This window comes from Peromyscus maniculatus, chromosome X, assembly GCF_049852395.1.
Source record: "Peromyscus maniculatus bairdii isolate BWxNUB_F1_BW_parent chromosome X, HU_Pman_BW_mat_3.1, whole genome shotgun sequence".
NCBI classification, from domain to species: Eukaryota; Metazoa; Chordata; class Mammalia; order Rodentia; family Cricetidae; genus Peromyscus; species Peromyscus maniculatus.
The window spans coordinates 15,705,847-15,723,795 of NC_134875.1; the positions used below are offsets into that span (position 1 = coordinate 15,705,847).

General features: G+C 39.1%; 1 non-coding gene across 1 annotated transcript; it reads right to left on the minus strand.

Annotated features, from left to right (window-relative positions):
- Positions 1–3,654: 3,654 nt before the first annotated feature.
- Positions 3,655–3,770, minus strand: LOC121825937 (small nucleolar RNA SNORA24). Its single transcript, XR_006068298.1, has one exon. It is a non-coding gene; the product is annotated as a small nucleolar RNA SNORA24 (small nucleolar RNA).
- Positions 3,771–17,949: the final 14,179 nt, after the last annotated feature.

Here is a 17,949-nt window from a genome sequence, read left to right on the forward strand (position 1 = left end):
TTTGGTGTGTGTGTGTGTGTGTGTGTGTGTGTGTGTGTGTGTGTGTGTGTGTGTGTGTGCTTGTATACAATAGATCACACTGAGACAAATGCTCGCATACCTGACACAAACATGGACCTGGTACTTGAGCAGCCTGTCTCCCTTCTCCCTTCTCTTATTAATACAAGGAGTAATCCCACAAGAAAACCTATAATCTTGAACTCTGAAAAACAAAATACATTCATCAATGTTTGAAAAGTAACCTCCAAGAAATGCATTCCTAAATCCTTTAAAATAAACAAATTAAGAGTCCAAGAATAGGAATTCAAGGAGATTTAAATTTGAATTAGCTTAACTACTTTTGACAACTTTACACATGAAAGACACCAAGATTGTATGTACTACTTGCTGCTTTAAGAAGTTTCATTCTGTCTGTCTATATAAAAAAAGTTTCAGCCAAAGTTAAATCAATCTCCTCTGCTGATTTTCAACATTAGACAAATACCCACCCACCCCCTCTTTTTGAACTCTGCTTTCAGCTTGACTTTTTCCCCAATTGAAATTCAGGCCCTCAATGGTTGGTTTTTCTTGGTTCTAAATGTTGATAAAAAAGGGTTTTCTCCACTCCCTCAATTTGATGTGACAGGCTTCTGACATGAATAATGGAAGCATTTCTTTCACAGGCAAATCAACTTAATTTAGTCAGCCTTTATACTCTCAGTGGGCAAGCCACAATCCCTGAGATTCCATGAGAGCCTTGAAGTTAGATGAAATCTTTAGAATTTGCACAAAATGTATAAAGTAAACAACACTTATTTTGTCACAATACTTGAATAACTTTTATGCAGGAGTTACAGATGAATATATTACTTCCTAATCAGATCCTGATTTACAAGCAATTTGTGATGAACCCTCTGCATTCAAGAAAAACAGTCCCTAGTAAGAAAACTAACAATTTTCTACACACATAAATTTTAAAGCATGTGGGTTGAAAACAAAACAAAGCAAAAAGGAGAGCAAAAGGAAATAATCTAATCCTTCCAAAACAGGCCAACAAAAACCAAGGTGCATATACTGGCTAGGGCTCAGGTGTTTATAAAAGCAATAGATCTAATTTGAAACAATTCTTTGAAGCAGAATCTTGGAGAACTAAAAGAGCAGCCATCAGATTTAAAAGCAATAGATCTACAGTCATTTCCATTTCCAAATTCAGGACACCATTATTCCCCTGAGAACTTCTCAGATCAGAAAAAAAGACATATTAATAATACATTCATGAAAGAAAGATGGGGCTCATAAAAATAAAACTAAGACATATGCCTTCTGAGTTGGCCAATGAAGAATGATTTAAAAATGAATGCAACCAGGCTTGGAGTGTACAGATTTTGCATTCCAACAGTCTCTAACAGAATATGGTAGTTGGCATTTGTCCTCTGGCCTTTGATGTCATTTATATAGTGGGAAGACTGCAAGGAAGAAAGGAACACAAAACTGGGAATCCAGAGACCTGCTCCAAGCTCAGCCAGAAAATTGCCTATTTGACCCTAGACAAGTCTTTTTTCCCATGTAAGCTTCTGATTCTTCTTTTTATCAAGAAAGGAGAAGTAGGTGATATTCCATAGACTTGTGACAAAAGTTCAAATGAGTAGTAATAAGGGTACAAGAGCATTGCATAATTCATAATATCTAAAGAAAACTTAGAACTCTGAGATTTGGGTTGGTAAAACAAATCAATCCTGAACTTCTCTAACAGCATTCTGTGTGTGTGTGTGTGTGTGTGTGTGTGTGTGTGTGTGTGTGTGTGTGTGTACACTTGCATTTGTAAAAGAGAATCCCAGCAACTGAGAGTTCTTTGGAACGCAGACAATTTTTGACAATTACTTTATTCTATCTCCACCCCCATTCTCTAGTGGTAAATATGGAGAGGACTGAATCTCCAACATGCTGGGCAACTGGTCTACCACTAAGGTCGACCTCCAGCCCAAATTCGAAGCTTTAAAAATATTTTGATTATTTTAAAATAATCAACTTCTTATACTATTTAAAAATGGTAAATAATAACTGAAGGAATCTTGCCTATATGCATACTCTTGAAATACTCTTAGTATATTACAATTTTCATCAAGCAAAGAAAAATCTGACTCTGTCAAAAGTATGCTTTCAGTAAAGACAGCTTCTGTTTTATTATTGAGATTTTTTTCATGAAGACATGTTCTAGTGAAAATTAGCTAGCATCTTTAATATCAGACTTTTGATATCATAATTTAATTTGTATGCTAATGTTGTGGGCTTCATAAACTAGGAAACTAACTGTTCCAGTACAAAGAGGAAAAGGTGCTTTAATTTCCTATAAACTCTTAGCTACAGAGAATTATTTCTACATATATGTCCTTTCAGAAAGTAAATAACCAGGTTTCTTTAAATCTTTACATCTTAACCCTCTTTCTCTCCCTGTCCCTCTCCCTCCCCCTACTCTCCCTCTTCTTCTGTCTCCTTTTCTATCTTCTTTTTCTTTCTTGAAATTTGCTAATCAGCCAATTAGGGATTCCAACAATTCTAAATGTCAGGGAACGAGGAGAGGAAAAAGGAATGGGAAAGTAGTCAAGGTAGAACAAAATCACTTCACTTTAAAGAGTGTCTACTGTTAACCCCTTAAAGAATTTACACTGCACCTTGATGGACTTGCTGTTCCCAGTCTCCGCCCTCCCACCTTCCTTCCCTATTATAATTGTTAGGTCAGTTAATTGGCTGATTAAGGATACCCTGGCATTTTTATTAACTGGCAATTAGAGTCAGACCCTGAGGCACAGAAGATCCTCCTGATTGGGGGTGTCACTTAGGTTATAAAGATTAATAAAGTCAAATGAGCTTTAAGATCTGGTTTAGTTAATCTTCTATATAGATATTTTAGCAACATCCATCACTCTAATATTATCTCAGTTGCTTTCAAGCTAAACTGAATTAATTCCAGAACAGCAATCATTTATCTTTAAAAACAAGAAAAAAGTACATATAGTAATATTGTGAAGATATGAAGTAGTCAAAAGCTGTAAAGATATCTTCACCTGCTAAACTGATGCTTCTTATACTTTAGTCACAATACTCCATTTCCTTTCTTTCAGGACCATCCCAATAGAAGACCCAAGTTCCTCATTAAATAAACCCACAAGAATATGATATGTGATATGCCCTAATCCCTTTAGCCTATGTAAATCCTCTCATACCCTCTTTCTATAACTTGTCTAAGAAAAGTTGGCACTTATGAAAAGCCATTGTACAGGATGGCCAGTTATGAGCAAAACAAATGTTCTCTTGTATTCCAAACAGTTTGTGCAATTATAAGAGGATGGTGTATCATATTAAAATGACTTGGATACAGAACTTTAGAATAAGAATATTCTGCAGAATCAATACTGACTATGCATGTAGTACTGAGAGGAAGAAATCCCAGGGAAATGGTAAAGGCAATGTAAAGCATAGTCTATACCCTAGACTTTGGATCAGATATGGCCCAAAGCAAAACTCCTGACTCTTCCACATACTTAAAAGTTGGGTTGGTCTAAGCTTATATGGGCCCTCAGTTTTTTTCATTTCTCTTTTTTTCTAGGAACATTTTAATAATAATTTAGAAAAGTATGTCCAATAAGTGGCATCTCATAGCATCTTAATAGAGAAGAATGTTACTTGTGCAAGACAGAATCTAATATAGCATTGCCAATAAACAAGGACATGCTCTTCAACAGCTAGGAAGAAAGACTACCAGAGCCAGAAGGTCCCAAAGGCACAAGAAGTCATTTTTGTTTTACATGTGAAATGGGAATAATAACAGAACTCACTTCATAGACTGAAGGAAAAAATAAAGAAACTATCAAAGCACTTTTTTCTCAGGCTTGGCACATAGTAAATGATCAATAAGCAACCACTATTACTGACATACACAGCTTTCTTCAATTTGCTATATGGTTGAGTAAGCTAACATACTTAGCATCATAAATAGTATAAGAACATGGAAAAACACAGAGGATAGAGATCAGAAAACATAATCTCAGCTTAGAAAGGGAAAATAAATTTGATCACAGTAAACCCATGGTTAGGAAATGTTTCATTTTGGGATCTAGGGTGATGTCAAGTTATCAGGACTTAGAAGGATTTGAGGTCTGCTCAACAACCATATATTCACAAAAGCTGCTACAATTTAGGATATTAAGGGTACCAGCTAATTTTCACTAGCACATGTCTTGATGAAAAATCTTAATAGTGAAACATAAGAATTACATGAGACAACTTGGCATCTCCTGAACACAGAGGTGAAAAGAATGGACTAAAGAGATGACTGTGGATTTTAATCTCTGCTGTTATTAGCTATTTGACATTAAGTAGTATAGTTAACCTCTTGTATTAGTTAATTCTGTTGCTATGATCAAATACCTGGCAACAAGCAACTCATGGGAGGAAGGATTTATTTGGCCCCAGAGTTTGAGAATACATTATATTATGGCTAGGAAGGTGTGGCAGCAGGAGTTGCTTCTAAGTGTGGCTGCAGGAAGGTGAGGCTGATTTCTTACATCTTGGCTGATTGGAAAGAGTAAAGCAAAGGATTTCACATTTTCCCATTCTTATTCAGTCTTGACTCCTCTCTGTGAGATGGTATCTCCCACATACAGATCAATGTTTTCCCCTTAAAGTTAACCTGCTCTGAAAAATCCCTCACAGACACACCCAAGAATATACCTCATCAGTGCTCTAGATTTTTCTTACCCCAGTCCAGTTGGCAAACAAAATTAACCATCACTCCTCTCTATTCCTCAATTTCTCTTCTTGTAAGACAAGATGATAATAAGTTCTAATTTATCATTGATGTAACGAACACTAAATAAGTTAATACTTGTAAAACATTGACAAGAGTGCCTTACAAGCCGGGCGGTGGTGGCGCACGCCTTTAATCCCAGCACTTGGGAGGCAGAGCCAGGCGGATCTCTGTGAGTTCGAGGCCAGCCTGGACTACCAAGTGAGTCCCAGGAGAGGCGCAAAGCTACACAGAGAAACCCTGTCTTGAAAAACCAAAAAAAAAAAAAAAAAAAAAAAAAAGAGTGCCTTACAAAAGGGGTTATGCATAAAATTTGTTAAATAAGCAAAACTCACAAGGTCCTTAATAATGTTCAACTTGTCCTTCTGTTACTGACACCCTTTCTCCAAATGATGAACTTTGTGTGAGGTTTACAAGATGACAGTAGATCCTAGAAGACAAAATGTAAAACAGTGAAGGAACCAGCAGTAAAAATAAACTTGTACTTGATCCTTGGGAGAGCAGGCTCTGCACTTCTCCTGGGCCACACAATAGAGCCAACCCTATTGGTGGAGGTGCAGGTGAGTCAACCCTGAAGTTGTGAGTAGGGGAGAGCTGTCTCCATTACTCATCTGTCTTGTGGCACCATGGGGGGATGCCCTCCCCCCTCCTGCCTATCAATACCTGAAGCTGGTGGGAGAGCTGGCTCTGAGGTTACAAGAGCTGGAGAGCTGTCCCTGTCCCCTACTAGCTGCAACCCTTTGGAGAGCAGGCCCTGCACCTCACCTTGGCAGCACAATAGAGCCAAACCTATTGGTGGAGATGGGGGTGAGCCAGCCCTGAAGTGTGGTGATGTGGGTGGGGGGAGATGCACCCCCTTACACCTCACCTCTTACTGCCTGTGACAGACTAGTAAACTGACCCTCCCCCTTAGCAGCTGCAGCACTCAGGAAAGTGGACTTTGCACCTTGCCTGGCAGCACAGTAGAACTGACCCTGTTGGTGGAGGTGTGGGTGAGCTAGCCTGGAAGTTGTGAATACAGGAGAAAAGTCCCTGATACTCATTTGTCATGTGGCAGCATGGGCAGGGGAGAGATACCCTCCCCCCCCCCCCAGCCCATCAACACTTGAGGCAAGTAGGAGAGCTGGCCCAGTCCCTCACCAGCGGCACTCAGGAGAGAGGCCCCTACACCTTGCCTGGACAACACAGTAGAGCTGGCCCTGAAGGTGTAGGTGTGGGAGAACCGACCCTGAGGATGTGAAAGAGGGAGAATTGGCCTCACCCCTTCCTCATCACTGCAAGGGGGTGAACTAGCCAGGACAATGCTGGAGAGCTCATCCTGGTGGTGAAGACAGGGAGAGCTGGAGGACTGACCAACCCAGCAGCTACCCAGGCCCAGAACCAGGGTTATATGTTGGCCCACCCCAATATCCACCCCATCTGTGATCTGCTGGAGCATGTGAGTAGAGGGGTGGGGTCAGTTATGTGGACCCAAGGCTGCAGGACCTTCATGACACAAGGCAGCAACAGGATGTTCAAGGAGAGTCCCAGTGATGGTCCAGCATTAATGATGTAGCTGAGACCAGAGGACTCAAACCAGACCAACGATTCTTTGCAATGAATGTCTGCGTGTAAAAATGTATGGATAAAGGGGTTTACTGCATGACTTACTGTGTCACACTGCAAGTTCCAGGATGAGATTTTTCCCTTTCTCCTTTTTTCCTTCTTTTTTCTCTTAAATTTTATTTTGTTTTATTCTGAGGGGGAGGGAAGTAGTTGGGATCCAGAGGCATGATGTGAAAGACACAAAGAATAAATAAAAAGAAAGTTAAAAAAAGAAAACTTGCACTTATCTCACTTTTCTGGTTTCCTAATCCACTATGCCACAGACACATGGTGACAGACAGACATGGTGACAGACAGACATCATATTATTAACTTTTTAATCCATGAAGAAAGGGGCAAGGACCAGTCTACCATGGGACAAAATTGGAAAGGCTGTGAAGTCTGTCTTTAAACCTTAATTCTTTCAGAGTCCTCTTCAACTCTCCTTTTCCTATGAGACACAAAATACACACTCCCTCCTTTAAGATGACCTAGGAGCTAAAGATATGGTCCAGTGGTTAAGAGAACTGGCTGCTCTTCCAGAGAACCCAGGTTCAATTCCCAGCACCCATATGGGGGCTCACAGACATCTGTAACTCCAGATCCAGGAGATAAATACCTTATTCTGATATTTGTGGGCACGAAGCACTCTTGTGGTACACAGACATAAGTGCAGAAAAAACATACATATGAAATAAAAATTAAAAACAAAATAATTTAGATGAAACAGAATGTGAGGGTTGGAAGGTCTATCACTGAGCTTTATGCCTTCTGACTATTGTGAGGTCACGTACCCACAGATTGGGGAAGTGACTTTAGTAAAATGGTTAAAGTCGTGTTTTCCCAATATCTTTAGACTCAATATAAAGTTGCATTTGAAAAGAATGGTGAACTGTTCTTATCTCAACATTTACCATTTGTATTCTTTGTAGACTGGCATGCCTTCCAGGAGTTTAAGCCCAATGCCACTTCATGATTTCTGAGGTGCTGTTTGCATCATGGGGCATTCCAATACAAATTGAGTGTCCTGATCAGTACATCTTGGTCTCTTCACTGCCCCTTGCCCAGATTTGCATACAAGAATTAGAGTGTAAGGGCATCTGAGGAGTAAAACTAAGTAGGAAATGCTGCCCTTTCAATGGTTGGGTTTTCTCTTTGAAAACATTTTGACAACGTATTTCTTCCCATAATTTTATTAGCTATCTATTAGTCTTCATTAGTCTTTTTACAGCAATTCAGTTACTATAGCAAGATTTCTCAAAGCAGAATTTTTACCCCAGCTATGAACCTAACAAACAACTACACAACTAGCCACTCCCCCCCAAAGAAACCATACCAAGAAGTGGAGACTGGAGAGATGGCCCAGGGTTTAAAAACAATTGTTTTTGCAGAGGATCTAGGTTCAGTTCTCAGCACCTTCAAAGTGACTTAGGACCATCCTTAAGTCCAGTTCCAGGGGATCTGGTGCCCTCTTCTGGCTTCAGTGGGCACCAGGCATGCTTGTGGTGCACATGCAGGCAAAACACTCGTATGTGTATGGCAGATAAATCTGTTTTAAAAAGAAGATTTAAAAAGTATCACAGCATACTAGTAGACTGGAAGAAAAGAATAAATAGAATTTAGAGATAAAAAGGGGGTTTCTGAGTTCAAACTTACCTCTTATTTTACATCTAAAGAAATGCAAGTCCAGGGTAGGAAAGTCACAGAATTATTCCAGGCTAGACCAAGATTTAGAGCACAGGTCTCCTGACTCTCCTGACTCCTGGTCAAGTGTTCTTTCCTTTGCACAGTCTGTAAGTTTCCATTTGCGTGAAATTTATTTGATCACCAATATAAGGCTTGAGATGTAGGTGAATCATCTTATCTCAGTGCATATGAATGGACTTAGTCTAATTTAAATTTACAGCCTCTCTGTATTAAACATGCTGCTTTCTTTTTTTTTTTTGTGGATTAAAAAAAAAATGAGCTGTAATTTGAGTTAAAACTGTTCCAGGAATTCCAAGTATAGAAAATGGATGCTGTTCATGAAGGTTAATTTTATGTCAAAAGAAACCTCCTAGGGGCAGTTACTCAGCACTCTACCTGTTATCATTTCATAATGCTTGATTTGAATTGAATTAAGAGTAGGTTTCCCCAGGGACTGTCTCTGACTCTTTTTCTCATGTTTGAGACCCTACTCCTCATACTGTGTCACCTTACCCTGCCTTGATACACGGGGAGGTGCTTAGTCTTACTATAACTAGATATGCCATGCTTTGGTGCTATCCAGGGGAGACCTGCCCTTTCCTGAACAGAGATGAGGAGTAGATTTTAGGGTGAGGACAGAGGGGGTAGGGAGGGACTGGGAGAAGAGGAGGGAGGGGAAACTGAGGCTAGGTTATAAAATAAATAGAGTAGGGCTCCTGGCTAGGTGTGGTAGTACCCACCTTTAATACCAGCATTCAGGAGGCAGAAGCAGGTGGATCTTTGTGTATTCAAGGTCAGTGTAGTCTACAGGGCAAGTTCCAGGCTTGCCAGAGCTACATAGTGAGATCCTGCCTGTAAATTTAAAAGACATAGGGGTCTTCATAGCTTAACCACACTGGATTTAAAGAAATTCAATCATAGAACATTTGAGAATATATTTCTTCCCATAACGTTATTAGATATCTATTAGTCTTCATTTGTCAATGAAACCCATACCTTAACACAGTGTTCTGGATAAATGTGAATAATATTTCTTGCTATGTTATAGGTCAATAGTTCATGCATATGAACTTTCATTTGTCTCCCATTAAAATTGCTTATTTGCCTCATCTAGACATATTCAAATGATAATAAGATAGAGAATATAGAAGTTTGACTCATGTTAGTAGGTTTAGCTGTTTCTAGGGAATTTTTTGTTAATTGGTTGCATGTTATGTCACATCTGATCCTTCCACACCGTTGTTAATGTTGATGATTCATCAGAACACTACCAGAAGGAAAAGAATTCAAAGGGGTCTCACCAAAACAAGGAAACAAAAAAAAATTCCTAAAGGAAGAAAAGTGGTTTTCATTTTATAGACCTGATAATAAAATACATTCCATTTTATAAAACGTGAGTATGAAAAGTGTTTTGTCAGGAAAAGAAAAGAAAAGAAAAGAAAAGAAAAGAAAAGAAAAGAAAAGAAGAACTACTGATTTACAATTCTGCATTGATTTCAGGGGCTTGGGGTTACAACACATTTCTAGAAATAGAAAACTGAATAATGTGATGAAATTGCTCTTCCCAACTTCAAGTAATAACCTGCTCTGTGGAGTTATGTGTACTTTATTTCACATAATAACTGTTATCTTTCTGTTGAGTATAAGATTTTTTGTCAATAAAATTATATGCTAATCTCTCCAGGAAGCACAGTTTTTTTTTAAACCAACAGAATTATTTTACAATGTTAATAATTCCTCTCTACAATTAGTGCTTTGATTTTCATTGAATTTCTTAACATAGAGAGCTAGCCTAGGTATCTTTCTTTCTCCGCACTTGATATGACTGGGAAGAAGCAGAAATGGCAGAGGCAAGATGAGGAAACAAGCCAGGAAATCTCTCATTCCCTGGGCAAATGGCCACAGGCAACTCAGTATAGTAGTCACCCATTATCCACTGCTTTCCATGATCTCAGTCTCAACAGTGACCCTCTGTCAGAAAGTATTAAGTGGAAAATCCACAACAGTTTGTAATTTTTAGGTTATATACTTCCTGACATAAATCATCCCTACTTTCTTAATATCCACACTCTATATGATCATCATTAAATCACTTAGTAACCATCACAGGTATCAGAATGACAATGGCAATGAAAAGATACAACTGATAAAAGTAAAAGGTAAATTATCATAGGTATGCACATATAGGAATCATATGTAGAGAGTTACAGAGAGCGCTAAGTGCTGCCTCTAGTCTCAGATATCCACTAGGAGTCTTGGGATTGTTCCCATCTGAATAAGGCACAACTACTGAATATTTTTCTAGACCCAAGTTTCTTTACTTGTAATACTGCCAGAGAAAGAATCTATGAGAATCAAAGGGCTGGGGATGTCACTCAGTGGTGGAGCTCTTACCTCCCATGCCCAAGACTCTGGGTTCCATCCTTAGAACTGAAAAAAAATATTTTTTTGGAAAGGGGGAAGGAAAGAAGGAAGGAAGACACAAGTCAGTCAAACCAAACTGAATGGAATCATCCCCGTGAAAGCATTTGAGAAACTGTAGCACAATTGTTTAATTGCATTCAATTCAGAAGAGGTTGCTTGATTAACTTTCATTTCTTTTTAAACTACAGTCATTGTAACCAATATGTGTTCATACACAACTCTAAAACTTGTGACTGGATGTTGTGCTGTTTTTGTCTTTTTTCGTTTAATTTTTATTCTTTTTACATGTATTCATGGGGGGTGGCACATGCATGCCACATTGTGCATGTGGAGGTCAGAGGACATCTTGTATGAGTCTGTTCTCTCCTTCCACCATGTGGGTCCTGGATATTGAACACAGATTGCCAGGCTTGATGGCAAGTGTCTTTACCAATTTATCCATCTCACCTGTCCATATCTGTCCTTTATATCACAATAATTCTACCATTACTAGCAAACTAGTTACTACATGGTAGAATCAGCTATGCACTAGAGAATTACTGTGGTAAATACCTTCTTGCATCTGTTTTTCCTAAAGCTAAAACATTGCTGTAGCATGACCCTAGAATAGCAGCACAAAAGAACTTCAGAATCCACACTCACTTACAATGGTTAGTTTTATCATCCAGGAAGATGTTGGGTTCCATGCAGAAGGCACAGCTGTCATCTAAAATTGGCATAATAAAAATTGGCCTTACTGGAGACAGTGGCATGCAGCTATAATTTCAGCACTGGTGAGGCAGAGGCAGCCAGTCTAGCTGAATTGGTGAGCTTTGGGTTCAGTCAGAAACCTTGTCTCAAAAAGGGGGTTGGGTGTCATGCAACAAATATAGCATGCATGAAAACAGCTCACAATCTACAAATGCAGGAGAAGGTGAGTGCTATACAAACGATCTATAGAGGTCATGAGCACCTTTGAGCCTGTTTTCCTAGCTCTCTAGCCCACTTCAGCCCTTCTGAGTGTCTTAATAAACTGTATCTAATTTTATTACTAAAATAAAAATAAATTAGAGAGCAGTTAGGAAAGATACCTGACTGTAGCATGAATCTTAAAAGTTCTTATTAATAAAATCAAACCCAAAGCCAGTTATTGGGGTGAACTCTGGAAGATCAGAGAGACAGAACAGGCCACCGCTATCTCACCTGGCCAACTTCTCAGCTCATCTTGTTTCCTCAGACTGGAAGCCTCTGTGTCCTCATATCCGAATGGCTCTCAGCTGAACTGCTGCTAAAAGCCTGAAAGCTTAACCAGCCAAATGCTTCTAGTTCCTGGTCCTCACGCCTTATATACCCTTCTGCTTTCTACCACCACTCCCTGGGATTAAAGGCTCGCTTTCTGGGATTAAAGGCGTGAGTCACCATGCTTGGCTGTATCCTTGAACACATGGATTTCTGTCTCTGGAATGCTAGGATTAAAGGTGTGTGCTACCACTGCATATCCTAAGTATATAGTGGCTTTTCTGTTCTCTAACCCCAGATAAGTTTATTAGGGTACACAATATTTTGGGGAACACAATACCACCACACCTGACATTAAACTACAAATGGATAAACATTACCTTAATATATGACCTGAAACTTTGAAATAGAGGAAAAGGCAGCCAGAACACTTGAAGACATCAGCATGGAAAAGGATGTTCTAAATAAAAATTTGGATACTCATGAAATAAAACCAACAAGTAACAAGACTAATGAAACTAAAAAGCTTTTGTACAACAAAGGAAGCAGTTAATCACATGAACGTATAGCCTACAAAGTGGAAGAAGACCACTGCTAGATATACAACTGGCAAAGGATAAATATCTAAATTATACAAAAAAGGCAAAAACTAAACAATAAGAAATCAATCCAATCAATAAGTGGGTTAATTAAATGAAAACATACTTCTCAAAAGAAGTGAAAATGTCCAATAAACATGAAAAAAGTACATGAGCATGTACTACCCTTGTAGAGGACACAAGTTTAGTTCCCAGTACCCACAGCAGGCAGGTCACAACTGACTGTAACTCCAACTCCAAGGGGATCCAATGCCTCTGGCTTCTGAGGACACTTGCTTTTACATGTGCAGATGTAAACACACACACACACACACACACACACAAATTTAAAAATAAATAAATATTTTTAAAATGTTCAACCTCACTAGTCCTCTGAGAAATACAAATTAAAACTACATTGAGATCCCATCATACCACAGTCAGAATGAAAGTCCTGAAGAAAATAAGTAATAATAAAAGCTGATGATAATGTGGACAGGAGGGAATTCTTATATACTGCTTGTGGGAATGTATATTAGTCCAACCATTGTGGAAATAAGTATGGGGGCTCCTCAAAATGCTGACAATAGATTATCATATGACCCAGCTATACCACACCTGAGTATTTATGCAAAGGGCTTCAAGTCAACTGTCACAGAGACACATATACAACAATGTGTACTGCAGCACTGTCCACCAGAGCTAAGTTGTGTAACCAATCCAGGGATCTAAAGTACAGAAGTGGATAGAAAAAGAATGATAAACACACACAATAGAAAAATTTTCAGACATAAAAAGACTGAAGCTATGTTATTTGAAGGAAAATAGATACAACTGGACATGATCATACTAAATAAAGTCAGTCAGTCTCAGAAAGATAAATGTATATTTTGTCTCATTTGCAGTTCCTGGATTTTATATAGATACATAAAATAATCTGTACACATGACATGAAAGCAGAAGCAAAGCTGTCTAGGTGAACAGAGGGGACTAATGGGGGGATGAGAAAAGGGAGGATGGGGAGTGAGGGAATATGTCCATTGTACAAAACATATTAGTATGAAAATTTCCGTATTGAAAATGGTACCATGTTATGACTATATAAACAATGAAGCAAACAACTAAAAACAAAATGGCTTGAAGAAACAGAAAGAACAGAGTGAATTTTAAGCAAGCAGAATGTAAATAGTAAAAAAAAACCAGCCCTGTTAAACGGCATGTAATTCCACCTAAAGCATGAAAAGTAAAAGTAGTATCAAGAACTCTGTTTAGTTAATTAGGTAAATATAAAAGGAAAAACATTCAACCCAGGTATTTGGCATTGCAAAAAACAGACTAAATAGTTGACTAATTGTTCTATTTTCAATAAGTTGTATGGACGTCCTGTAGCCACAGACTTGGTCTACGGACTATTGCCTTAAAAGAGGCAAACATTCTGATCACATAGATCAAAGTGGACATAGTCACAGTGACTCGGGAACTTTTGCTAAACTTTACCCATACTGAAATGCTCTTCCATTGGATTGTTTTGAATATACACCAAATCTATTTATTTGTCTTTTCCTAGTCTTCTTTATCACTTCCTTGTGTAGCACTGAACAATTTCTAATGACAGAAGCCACTATTACAGTGTTGTCAAGGCCCTTCTCATTCTCTAGTTCAAATCCTTGTTCATGCTGTTTGCTAAGTACTTGTTCTCTGTGACAGCTTTCAGCCAAACAGAACACACTGAATGCTGCATTCCAAACCACTCTGTCCTGCTGGGCTCCGAGTAAAACAATCTCTTCAAACTCCATCATGTGAACTTTTCACAAGGAACAATCTCCCTCAGACAATTCCATTCAGACATACTATCCGTGAAACTGGGTCTCGGGAAGAGGTGACATCACAGACTTTCCCCTCTGGCCAGGGTCATGACCACCAAAGTTGTATTTAAGAGGCTCCCACGTGGTTTGGCACATGATTTTCTTAACAATTTAACATTTCCCTCAATGTTCCTATAAGCTTCCAATTTAAAATAGTCACACTTAAATACAAAATTGGGTTCTGGTGTCAAGAAAGCCAGGGATTTCAAGAAGAATGAGAAAATTGCAGCCCATGTAGGAGGGAAAATATAAGACATAATACACATAACACATGCCATATGTGGGGTTTCGTAGCAGGGTATTAGAAAGCATAAATACAGAAAGTATGACATTAACCAAGAGGCTAGATTTTTAAAGAAGGGCTACGAGTGCACTTGCCTATCATATGAGAGGCCCTGGGTTCTAGCCCCAGCACCATGCAAAAACACTATACAATGTTCAAAAATAATCTTTATTTAAAAAAATAAGACCTTTTAAAAATATCTGCAGCCAGGGTTTGGAGGTGAGGACTTTGGAAGCAGCAGGAGGATTATTCTTCTGAGCTGGACAGCCAATTTGCTTCTAATTAGGCTACGATAGGAGCAGAACAGCACCCCCACTGCATTCTGAGGAATCCGCAGCTGTCTGCAGAAAGCCCTGCCTAGTAGCTACTGAAGAAGACTTTGGATTCATCTCAAAGCTCTTTACATGAAAAAGGTAGCTTTTATATCAGGGTGGTTTCCATTCTAGTTCTTCCCAGAGTTGGAGCCTGTGAAACTGCCAACCCTCTAATTCTCCCTGTAGTGCACTGAATAGAGAAATCTATCTGGCTAAAGAATATACTCTGACATAGCATTTTTGGAAAAGAAAATGGCCAAACCATAGGTCATTTGGCTGCACTGTGCTCAGCAGCTATGTCTAGCCTGCAGTCTCAGGGCAGCATGCGCACCAAGGTAGATATGAATGTGGCCCAGTAGAAAATCATGAACTTTGTTAAAACATTATAAGATTATTTTCTGCAACTAGATTGTGTTTTGTAGATAACAGTGTTGTGTCACAGTGTCTAAAAGTTGGACATGCCTGTGAGTCTAAAGCCTACAGTTTTTTTCCCTTATTCTTGGCCTACCATGGAAAATGGAGCAAAAGAAAGAGAGGGCTGTACTACATACACATGTTCCCATCCCATAAGTAGACATACCACAGTCGCCTAGGCAACTTCCTAGTTCTGAATAATTCCACTTTGGCAATCCTTACTGCAAAAAGCTTGTGGAGTTCAACTGGTTATACCACTGCCTACCTAATGACATCATAAGTTAGAGTGCAGAGCTTAGGGGTACCTGAAAGATGATCTAGCACAATCAGTGACTACTTCATATAGCAAACAACAACAACAACAAAAACCAACCAACCAAACAAACAAACAAAAAAGGGCTTACTCAAGGTCAGCTAGTTACAGAAAAAGTTGAGGCTTAATGTAGGTACCCTGTTATTGCATCAGTGCCCAACACATGGTAATCTTATGTCAAATTAGAAAGAAGGTCAATAACTTATTTGTTCTAGTTCTTTGGAGAGGCATATTTAGTGTTCCACAGAATAAAACTATTCCTCTGAAGGTATATTTTGAGCTTTCTTTTCTCTAATAAAATTTTATGGCAAACCTTTTCATTAAAACATAAAAGTATAGCATAATACTGAATTTGTTTTTCCAACCTACATATGAAATCATAAAGATTCTCTCATAGTTCCCTGGAAACTGAACACCTTGGAATGAGAGTGAACGATTTACAGTCCAATGCAGCACATAAAACTGCAAACTGACAATTATAATGATTCCCCCCAAAGTGAGGACTTCAGGGAGAGAGAACATTTTATCCTGACATGGAAGGGAAAGAATGGTATCCAAGAAAAAGTTAAAGCTTGGAGTGGGCTGACCCTCTAGGACAAGGATCTGTTGGGCAGACAGTGATGGGAGCATTCCAGAGCAGGTAAAAGGGCCCAGATGCAGTGATGATAAAAAAAAAAAGAGTAGACAGGAAACTTCAAGTTGTCCATCTTGGTTGGTAGCTACATTGTCACAGTGGTAGCAAGGTGGTGACATGCTCTACCAGTGAAAAATATCAAACAGTATCCCCTAAATAAATACAACATAGTGCCAAGCTAGAATGACTTCATAATGCAAGCTCATCATCTGCATGCCACCATTAACACATGAATTTAAAAGATCATACACAAAATAACTAAGGGAGGCACAGTGAAGGGAGCAACAGAATTTGTAGTAATTGTGGGCCTCTAGATGAGATCAACTACCCCATTTGTGAAATGAATAGTTGATCCCGACATGGATGGGATCTTATCATTTGTGAAAATTCTACCACACATTGTCACTGGAAGACTGAATATATATGCCTGTATAGACTGCCAAACAAATACCAAGTAAACAATCCTTCACAACTGTCCCTGCTCTGCAATTTATTAAGAGCTAGAGCAATCTATCAGTTGATTTGTAAGTTTTATTAGAAAGCAGTGGTTTAGTGGATAAAATATTAAGCTAGAGGATAAGAAACAAGTCTTTTCTCAGGTCCTATACAGAGGAAAACTGGGAAATGTCACATGTTAAGGGTTGTTGTTTTGTGAGACAGGGTCTTATAATGTAGTCCTAAGTGGTCTCTCGGAGTGTAGACCAGGCTGGCCTCAAATTTAAACTCAGAGAGATCCACCTGTCTCTGCCTCCTGAGTGCTAGGATTAAAGGCATATGCCACTACACATAGTTCACACATTTAATTTTTACTTGAACCTAAGAAAGAACATGTACAAAATACGCTACATGATGTGAAAGATGCTATCTATAAATAGGTAGATTCTCTTTAGACCCACACAGGAAATTCTCCAATGATCAATTTAAAATGAGCTCCTTGAATCAATCACATATCTCAGAATCAGGGCCACATTCAGACTTCATGCCTCATACTTACAGACCTCCTGAAAATAGGTAGTTTTGGGGACTCCCTCACTGAAATTTTTAAGTCAGCTGGAGGGTGGCTCTGAAATTGTCAAATTCACAAGATACCTCTCTCTTTCATGGGAAATGAAGGTAACGGCATTCAGGGATAATCATCTAGGAATCATCAAGTACCTTTCTGGGATCCTAAGTATATGGAAATAGGGGAAGGCCCATGGCCATACCTGAATCTAGCTGATGGCTCTATTCACCTGCTCTCTTAAAATATATGCATTATATGTCCACAATAATTTAGACACTGGCTGGTCATTGGGGATTATGGAAGGAAACAAGACAAACAAAATGCCTACTTTCATAATGGCATACCTTATTCCAATCCTCTCCTGTTAAAATCACAGTTGTTTCTCAGTTAAATTTGTGCCCAGACTGCCCCAGATGATTCCACCAGAAGAGTGCCCTTAAGGAGTAGAAACAAAGAGAAAGAAAAAGAGCAACTATTCAGAAAGAGGCTGCAGCGGGAACTGAGTGCCTTCTCAGGTTTGAAGAAGCACCACAGAACTCACCTGATGTGCTTTGTATCTCGTATGGTTTGTGGCTGGGAAGGGTGGTGTGAACAAAGGCTTCCTAAAGAAATTCTTATCAGAGTGCCCATCACCCCACCCTGGGTTAACCAAAGGGCAATGGCTCCAGAGAAGGACACCCTGTGAGATATTCACCTGCCCCGGCTCCAGTGTCTTGCTTCTGGACAGCAGGACTCCTGCCAAAGCCAATCTCTCTGGGTAGTCATTTGAGACCCTCTAAACTTTGGCCCTAGCCCTCCTAACCATTATATTGTTTCCCACTCAAATGATACTAGATAATCTTCCAAA